Source organism: Humulus lupulus, chromosome X (assembly GCF_963169125.1).
Source record: "Humulus lupulus chromosome X, drHumLupu1.1, whole genome shotgun sequence".
Lineage (NCBI taxonomy): Eukaryota > Viridiplantae > Streptophyta > Magnoliopsida > Rosales > Cannabaceae > Humulus > Humulus lupulus.
The window spans coordinates 157,387,956-157,396,795 of NC_084802.1; positions in this window are offsets into that span (position 1 = coordinate 157,387,956).

Below are 8,840 nucleotides of genomic sequence, written 5' to 3' on the forward strand. Positions count from 1 at the left end.
TATATTTTTTAGAAAATATGAGTTTTTAAAAATAAGGATGGTGATTTTAATGATAAATTTGATTGCTGGAATTTTTGTTTAAAAATGTAATGTGTGTTTCAATAACATGAATTTGATTGGTATTTTGAAATAAATAAATAACCTAAACAATGGTAAAATTTAAAAGTGATGTTTTTAATATAATATGAGTGGTTATTTTACAAGTTATGATTTTCTTTAATTGGATTAAGAAAAATGTTGGATTTAATTCACTTGTGATTTTTAAATAATGACTTAAAGTTTAGTTTAAAAAGCTTTAAATAGTTATTTAATTTTCACATATGAATTTGTGTTACATAAAATTAAGTATTAAAAATAACTCAAATAAAATATATTTTTTCCAAACTTAATATTATTATTTTTCTCACATCAAATTATGAAATTCTATTAACTTAAATTAAATTGTTATTTTTCTAAGGAAACATGGTAAACATAAGTATTTTTCTTTTTAAAATAATTTCCAATGCCTTTGCTTTCTTTGTAATTTGAAAATAATAAACAGGTCTTTTATATTTTCTTAATGGCTAAATAAAATTGTTTTTATGAAATTTTAAGAATGTCTTGGGAGATTTAATCAACCTAGTAATTTTTAGAAGATGAACAATGGTAAACAACACATGCTACAAGTCTTTTATTATTAAAACGATAGAAGTAAGACGCATAGAATTATCGTTTTAAATGCCACAATTACGCAACGTTCCCACGTATGTATGTTACATGCAAATTCACTTTTACGTCCAAAATTATGTCTATTATGCAATCATGTAGTTTTTATAGAAGGATCATGCATGCAATATAGGTAGAATGGGCATTATTCTTTTTATGGCCTTATGTGTAACTAAGCATATTTGTATGTTGTGTGTAACTCTTACCATGTGTGCATACATGAATTGTATGAAATGGCAAAATAGTAATTATATGAAGCTAAGAAATGTCGTTTTGATTATGGTATAGGCTCGTTGAGAAGTTGTGGTTTTACTTAGCTTGGACCTGAGGTAAGGAAGTTAGATAGAATTTATGAATTATGAATGCCATAATGTGATGATATGTTGGCTTGTATGAATATTGTATGATATGAATGGATGTTAGCGTGATGAACGTGACACATCAAAATGGGTTGCTAAGGATAAAGAAGACGTAACCCGAGTTACTAAGGATATGAAGACGTAACTCCATGGGGGGACGCGTCGAGGTTATTCAAGGACCAGAGACTCTTGTTTACCTCAAAGGGTGGCATGGACAAGTTAGCGGGCCATGTTCACGAGGAATTGTTTATGAATATGTTGTGATGTTTGGTGATGTTTATAATTATGTTACGATGTTTGTTTATGATTTTGTTATGATGTTATGATGTTTATGATTTTGTTATGATGTTTATGATACGACGGTGGCAATATGTTTATGTTTATGATATTGATGCCAATTTTATGATGATGTTTAAGATGAATGATAGTGTTTGTAAATTGTGGTATCTTACTTGCTTGTTGTTTGTACTTCCTTACTGGGCTTTTAGCTCACCCCCATACTTTCCCTTCTAGGTAGCAAATAGGTTTTCTCTGTGGCACGCGTGGTGATGTGGGGAGTTCTGTCATCCTAGTGTGTATGGCGTGGGGGCATCCTATGGACGAAAAACGATCAATTAAAAACGCCATTTTTAATAATGTTATGTTTTATGAGACTTTTTTTTAAACTTATTAATGAGACTTGAATTATTGGTTGTTTTAGAACTTTGCATAAAAACTGATATTTTCTTTAAAACTATTGGGCCCAACTTGCATATTTTTAAGCAAGACCCCACTGAAACCTTTATAATAAGTGGCTTTTCTTTTATAGACCAATGAAAATGTGAGTGTTTTATTAAGTACTAGTCTAGGGAGTTTTTTTACACTTTCACAACCGAGGAAGTAGCCTCAGCCTCGATCTGGGGCAAGGTAAACACTCTGGCTAGAGAGTGTGGCTGTCACTCTTCTTCGGTTCTTTTTTTCTAACTTGTGGACAGTCCTTGGAGCTAATGTTATCTTAACGTCATGGGCTATCATGACGTTCAGTCCGCGTAAAAATCGATCCCTCCATGCCATATCAACAGGCACCAAGTCCGGCGTGAACTTCGCCAACCGGTCAAACTTTAGGGCATATTATTTAACGGTCAATCAGTTCTGAGTCAGGTTGAAAAACTCATCCACCTTTGTAGCTCGGACTGCAACACTGTAATATTTCTCGTTGAAGACATCTCTGAATTCTTCCTAGGTCATAACTATCACATCTCTCCTCTGGGACACAACTTCCCACCAGATACGGGTGTCTTCTCTCAACATGTAGCTGGCACAGACCACCCTCTTGTTTCCTTCCACCCTCATGAAATCTAGGATAGAATAATTCATATTCATGCACTTCTCTACCCGTAGTGGGTCTGGACCGCCCTCAAAGGTGGGAGGGTGTTTCTTCCTAAAACTCTCATATAAAGGCTCCCTCCTGTTCTCCATCACAGGCTGGGCTACCACTGGTGCCACAGCTTGCGGAATCTATAACCCAATACCCCGAGGAGGGGCCTGCTGCCTCAATTTTCAAATCTCATATTTTGTTCGATGAAGTCTCACTTCCATTTCGGCAAACAACTATTGCTAGTTTTGTGGGGAAGGTGGAGGCTCCTGACCCTGGTTTTCATCTTCAAACACATTGCGGTGGAGTCTAATTGATCATCGAGGCATAACTTCAATATGCCTGCAATCAATGATGATGCACGTTAGGTATGATAACAACATCCAATCACCACCTCCCAGTCCAAACAATTAGTCACAAACATCAATTCAACACCACATACGCATAACATAAATAGATAGAAATTAAAGGGATCGTGACCTAGCATTATGTATATATACAGACATGTTCATCATGCTCTATTTATACTAATCAGGCAAATAGGGCAACTCAGACAAGTAATTAAACATGTAATTCACTTATTACTGACCAACCCTGAGTCGAGCTTGCTCTGGCAGCGAGCGTGCATGTTCGGTCGATCTCCAAGAACTATAAACCTTGGAACGCTCTGATACCAAGTTGTAACGCCCTACTAACTTAGAGTTGTTACCACATGATTTATAAATATGCCATTAGCTCACTAATTGAGATTTTAGGTTGAAAAATGTGATTAAATCAAAATAAAGATTTATTTGACGAACGATAGTTATAAAGATTTGGACAGTCATTTAAATTCATAAAAAGTGATACATTGGGATCCCAAAATACTGTTTTAAAAATGTATTACAATTCAAAATGTACAATACTATCAAAATAAGCAACAAAGGCAACCATTTCACTACTGAAAAAAATGCCATTTGCGTCACTTTCTAACTGCCACAATTGAGTTTGTGTGTCAGTTTTAAATGTGACGCAGAATCCTATGACGCAAACCAAGTTGGCATTTGTGTCAATGGGAACTGCCACATAAAGTATTAACCAGGGAAATTGCAAATGTTTATGGCAATTTTCATGGCCTATTTTGATAAAAAAAAAAAACAGCAGAAACAGAAAAACAGCAGCAGAAATAGAAAAACAACAACATAAAGAGAAAAACAACAGTATAAATTTTTTAAACATTTATCTAAAGTTAATATTTGTGGTCAAATCTGCAAAAGTAATTCAAATTTAAAAGCTAATCTTTGTATATAGGTACTCTTGTGTTCTAAATTTCTAAGTATTAAACCTACTTAAACTAAAATTTCCTCACCAACTTGCTCATTTGCAAACTGAGATACGCCATAATTGATTCAATCCACTCATCCTGTATCTCGTTGATTTTGTGAGCCGAATATGGTGCCGCATTCGTAAACTAATTATAAAATATTTAAAATAATAAGTAAGAATTAATCCAAATAAAATCATGAGCGATAGTTTAAATTAAAATTAAAAGGTCTAGCTCCATCGGCAGAAACTGATCGAAGAGATTTTTAGCACGTGCTTCATTGGTTCCTGCATTAGTGGACACTAAAGCATTTTGCATGAATGTGTATATGTGGTTCAACCCCTTTGTTTGCACTAAATCATCGAGCAAGCTACATATAATTAAAAAAAAGTCAATATACTATTAAATTTCAAGTTACACTAAATAAACTAAAAGACTATAAACACCATTTTACCTCATATATAATGCTAGCTCAGTCTGTCCGATCATCTCATAGTTACAAAAGTGGAGGATATCATCTTTCCCTAACTGAGCGATAGTTTGGAATCCAAATACCCTTTCTACAACAGGAATTTCTACCACTCGGTTAGCTTTCCATTCATCTATAAACTTCCCAAACTGAGCGATAGCTTTCCATTCTTATCATAGGCACTTCTACAGGCTCCTGTGTCAATGCCTCTATTCTTTGCTTTGATTGTCTTGGTTGTTGAGTAGAGAGGACAAGTGGCTCTTTCATTTGTTGATTAGTAAGGACCCAATGCTGTGGCCATCCAACATCATTCCCGACTGCTTGTCCAACCAATGTATAACCTTCCATTGTAAGCGGATGCGGTAAACTAGCATTCTCTTGAATGGCTACCTCAACTCTCACATGATACTTTCCATGAGGCAGTTGAACGCTATGTATTTTTGTGCAACATGTACTTAAAAGTTTCCCCTCTGCAACTATATTTTGTGTCGAACCAAGACACAACTTACAATTAATCTATTTCATTACAATTAATATTTTCGATAAACTAGTTTATCTTTACTTTATAAAAAATATGCAATAATGAATTAATAAGAAACTATTACCTCATCAGGAAAATTTGACTGTGGTGGTTTAACTTTTCCTCCAGTTGACGTGCCCTTTCTTCAGAATGAGGCCATTTCTCTTCATGGTCTTTATAACGAGCATCTTCCACATCTTTTTGTTTGTGATTGAATCTTTTTGGTGGTGGGACATGAAAAAATGTACGGGGAGCGACATGTGCACCGATTCCCCTAACACGTCCCCCATGCTCTGGAGTGCCTAATGCCATAGTTTGAACCTTCCTCCACCAACTCACCATCTGCTACTTTTTGCCTGTATTCCACCTATATACATAGTTAGTAAATCAATTAGAATTTAACACATACATTAATCATTAAAATTATTTAAAAAAATTGAAGAACACTTACAATCCTCTTCTTCTTTCTTGTTCATCCGTGCCCGTGTCCACATCTCAGATCTGTCATATTTGGTCAACTCATGACCCGATTCCTGCTCCATTTGTTGCTTTACCAGTGCATAACCACCATGCCCTTAGTGATGTGGATATTTGTTTTGAGCCCGAGCATGTTTTTTTTTGCTCAACTCTTCCCAATCTGGGGTTAGTATTTTTGCAACAATTTTTTTCCAATCTTCAAGTTTGTAATACTCACAGTAGTTTGATGGCGGCTTGGCAAGAAACTCAGGAGCTACATTCTTATATACAAAAATAAGATCTTTTATTAGTCTTGTTTTCCAGTTTCCTCATGTTTTTCTTCCTTCTTTGAGGACGTCTGTTTTAGAAGAATTTGGAAGTTTGAACGTAGTCTGCACAAACGAACGCAAAAATATTAAACTTTTTTCAATAGATTAATTTGTTAGGATAAATTTAATAGTTAATATTATAGCTTACCTGGATTTGACCCCATATAGTATCCTTTTTATCCTTCGGCATTTGTTTCTAATTGTCGACATCTAAAGGAAGGATTGTGTGTGATAGAAGACCAATGGTGTCATTCATCTTGGTCCCCCCTTTTCGCATCGCTCGACCAAAATGGTTGTACTCGAAGTCATAATTGCGACCCTCACTTATTGCTTTGAATACATCACTACAAGTCGATTTATCCCTATACTTCTTATCTTGTGTATTTGTTGGTAAGGTAGGATTAACCCCCTCCAGACCATTACCATAATCATCAACAAATGGATCACCCTCATCATCATATGATTGATCCATAATCAATGAATCTACAATTGAGTGAACAAAAATATTATCTGGTATAAACCTTACAAAATATATAAAAAAAATCACAAAATTAATATATATATACCTTTAATTATCTACCCACAACCCTTCACCATTCTTGCATTATATAGTCATCATCATTATCAATGGTTACATTAATAGGTTATGAAGCAATTTTAAATGTTTCTTGTTAAAGTATAATATCATCGCTCCCAGCCTCTTTGATACTTTCTTGGACAAACTGACCATCGAGCATCTACTGGATCACTCACATAAAATACTTGCTTGGCTTGCGATGCCATTATAAAGCGGTTAGATTTATGTCCTATTCGGTTTAAGTCCACCAATGTGAATCCTATGTCATCTGTTTTGACCGCGTTATCACTTTTCACCCAATCACACAAGAAGAGAGAAATTCGAATAGTCACATAATCTAGTTCCCAAATTTCTTTGATCATCCCATAAAATGTCATATCACATTGTATGTGATTTCTATCTTTGGAACTAAATAGTTGAAAAGTCTGGGCGATAATAGTAACACCACTATTTGTGTCTTTCTAATATTATCACGGTCCATGGTGTTGAATTGAGTATTGTTAATATAATAACATTAATACTTCATTACACTCATTGAAGGCCCTCATGCATCCATTTTAGTGTTTCAGACATTTTGTTTGTGGTGTTATTCAAAACCTAGAATACAATAAAATAAAACAAAGTATATCAAATTCTAACAAGCTAAAATACAATAACACTCAAACAAGAACAACACAAGTATTTTACCTCATTCTCAAACCAAGTACTGAAATTTCGATAATGTTCATCTTGTGCCAATTTTTCATTCTGAGACTTATTAGGATAAGTGATCTTGATCCAATTGAAATGTTCTCTTCAAGAAAAATCATTTATATCAGCAAACTACATTAATTGCCAATATAATGAAAGACCAAAATAAGATTGACCATGCTTATGTATAGGAACTTGATGTATAGTTTAACATCATCAATATTTTGTAAGGCTAAGCGATGTGTTTCCTTTCTATCAGATTTATTTACTTCAAAAACAACACCAACACCGGATAAGTACTCTGAGCAGAACTTCATTGCTTCTTCAACGATGTAAGATTCAACTATGCAACCCTCAGGTCTACTTTTATTTCTAACATAACCTTTTAAAACCTTCATATACCGTTCAAATGGGTACATCCATCTCAAGTATATTGGGCCACACCTTTTTACCACTCTCACCAAATGAACTATTAAATGAACCATTATGTCAAAAAATGAAGGTGGGAAATACTGCTCCAACTCACACATAATTATCACAAGATTTGTTTGAAGATTGTCCAACTTTGATACATCTACCACTTTACAACAAATAGATTTAAAGAAGAAGCATAGTTTGGTAATTGCATATAGAACTTTTTTGGGTAACACAGAACGGATGACAACTGGTAGAAGATGTTCAAGTAGTGTATAATGATCATGAGACTTCATTCCAACTAAATTGAAAATTTTCATATCTACCAGAGAAGAAATATTTGAAGAATAATGTAACGCCCTGGATAGCCAAGACCGTTACACTGTGTGTTTGTAAAGTGCCAGACTTGCTAGTCAAGTCTATTAATTGAAAGCGTGTCAACGAGACTGTAAAGGAACTAGGGTTTAAGATATTTTGGTCTCAAAAGCTACATTTTCATTAAGAAACATTGTTCACTAACATGGGATCCCAAAAATATTAGTTTAAAGGCCGTTTACAAAAGTTACAAGGTTCAAATACATAAACCAGCCATACTAAGGCAAAACGAGCAGTTAGGTAATCCCTGTCCTGACTCACTCCTCGACCATGGCGATCGAACAGCTGGCTTTGTACATTTCACCTCGGAGCTCTCCACCTCAGGCTTGGTCCAGCTTGCCCTTGCCTTTACCTGCACCACGTAGCACCCGTGAGCCAAGGCCCAGCAAGAAAACACAACAACAACAAAGCATAAGCAATTAGCAACAAGTCAGTATCCCACATCACATTACATAATCTCAACCATGTCATCAATTGATATAATCAGATATTTCAAATAATAAGCATATCAACTCACATCATTTACAGTTTACAAATGATAACTAGGGCTGGTGCCCTCAGGCTACCCCCTCTGTTATCCCGTTAACCGCGCCCTGTGCGCTAATATCATGTACGGCACTCTTAGGCCGCTTTTACATGTCCCATGGCGTAATACCATCATTGACACGATACAATTCTCGGGAGCACTTAGTCCCATCACAAACATATAATCGGGTGCAGTTTTCTTACCTTTAGCTTTCAGATGAATTAGCTATGGGCGACACTCCTTGAGCGCGATCCGATCCTCGAGTCCTAGCTAGTTACCTCAGCTGTAGAATCGATTCTCCAAGAGTCCCCTGACCTATCTTCAAAGTTTCAAGCTTCAATCCCACCTTGATCAGTTCCTGAGCTAACCCTCCAGATTATTCCCTTCAATTCACCAAAACACAGCTCAATTCCAGCTATTTCCTCTCAAATTCAGAAGTTCTTCCTTAGCCAAGAGAAAAGAGAGAGAAAAAGAGAGTTAGGGTCGGTTTGTTATTTCCTGTCTAATATTTTCCTAAGTCTTCCAAGTATACCCTTATTTTATTAAACTAACCCCAAAGCTCGGGGTGCCGGAAGCGTCCCCGAGGCCAAAACGGTAAAATCCCCCAATAATCCCGCCTAGACATCCTAACCTCAAATATATCTCCGATTATTTATTTTTATCACCCGATAGTCTAAATCACTACCCGATACCTAAAATACCCCTGACTTGTCTAAAGTCAATTATAATGCCCCGTTGTGACTTTTCTTGCTATCTAGCCCTA